At 40.4% G+C, this 1618-nt stretch overlaps 1 pseudogene; it reads left to right on the plus strand.

Annotated features, from left to right (window-relative positions):
- Positions 1-325: 325 nt before the first annotated feature.
- LOC138440557 (olfactory receptor 7A10-like) lies at positions 326-1282 on the plus strand (annotated as a pseudogene).
- The last annotated feature ends 336 nt before the right edge of the window (positions 1283-1618 follow it).

Consider the following 1618-nt stretch of genomic DNA (forward strand, 5'->3'; position numbering starts at 1 on the left):
TTCAGTACCTCTACTTATTCCCTATATGTTCTTGGAGCATGTTGGCCCTCAATATAAAGTATTCCTGAAAATATCTGAAAGAATTTCTCATTAAAACTGAAAATACATGAACTCTTTGGAAGCATGCTGACAATGTGATAAAAATAGCTGGTGAGAGATGAAATGGGATACATCCTCAGGGAGGATCTGTCTATGTACAATATATTAGCATCAGTTTCTTGCACGCAAAATAGAAATTATCGTATTTCAGCTATGTGAGTTATGCCAATTTCAGGGAACCTTACTCATGTTTTTTTTTTTTTTCCTCAAGAGTCACCTTCACCATATGGAACCAGGGAATAATACACACATTTCAAAATGTCTTCTCATGGGACTTTCAGAGGTACCAGAACTGCAGCCCATCATATTTGGGCTTTTCCTCTCCATGTACCTAATCACTGTTTGGAAACCTGCTCATCATCTTGGTCTTCAGCTCAGATTCCCACATCCACACCCCCGTGTACTTCTTCCTCTCCAGCCTGTCCTTTGTAGACATCTGCTTTATCTCCACCACCATCCCAAAGATGTTGCAAAATGTTCAGATACAGAGAAAAGTCATAACTTATGAAGGCTGCGTTGTCCAGATGCATTTTTACATTCTCTTTGCAGGATTAGACGACTTTCTCCTGACTGTGATGGCCTATGATTGCTTCATGGCCATTTGCCACCCCCTGCATTACACAGTTACCATGAACTCCCAGCTCTGTGGATGGCTGTTCTGGAGTCCTGGATCTTTAGTGTCCTGAACTCCTTGTTACACAGCTTAATGATATTGAAATTGTCCTTCTGCTCAGACTTGGAAATCCACCACTTTTTTTGTGAAATGAAACATCTAATCCAACTTGCCTGTTCTGACACCTTCGTCCATAACGTAGTGCTGTATGTTGGATCTGGAATTCTCAGAGGTGTTTCCCTGGCTGGTATCCTTTACTCTTAGAGTATAAAGCACTTTCCACCTGTGCATCTCACCTCTAAGTTGTCTCTTTATTTTATTTTATTATTTTTTTTTCTGAAAGAACAATTTATTTTATTTTTTTAAATTTTAAAATCTTTAATTCTTACATGCGTTCCATGTTTAGGAGTATACCTTAGTTCTGTTGGTACCCACAGCTCAGAAGCAAGTGTAATAGACTCAGTGATATACACTGTGGCCACACCCATGCTGAATCCCTTCATCTACAGTCTGAGAAATAAAGACATAAAGAAGGCTCTGAAAAGATTCTTTGGGATGGAAACTTTTTAATAGGGCCATTTGATCTTGGACTGAAAAAATGCCCATGATAGCAGGACTCAAAGCCTCATAGGCAGATATTGTGATTCTTTGTTCAGATTGTGATGACAGTAGTTGCTTCTTCAATTTATAGCCTGATATTTCCATTTCTTTGATTTCAACTTCTCTATACAATTTTAAGGACTTCCCTGGTGGCTCAGACAGTAAAGCGTCTGTCTACAATGCGGGAGACCCAGGTTCGATCCCTGGGTTGGGAAGATCCCCTGGAGAAGGAAATGGCAATCCACTCCAGGACTATTGCCTGGAAAATCCCATGGACAGAGGAGCCTGGTAGGCTACAGTCCATGG

Source organism: Ovis canadensis, chromosome 5, assembly GCF_042477335.2.
Source record: "Ovis canadensis isolate MfBH-ARS-UI-01 breed Bighorn chromosome 5, ARS-UI_OviCan_v2, whole genome shotgun sequence".
NCBI classification, from domain to species: domain Eukaryota; kingdom Metazoa; phylum Chordata; class Mammalia; order Artiodactyla; family Bovidae; genus Ovis; species Ovis canadensis.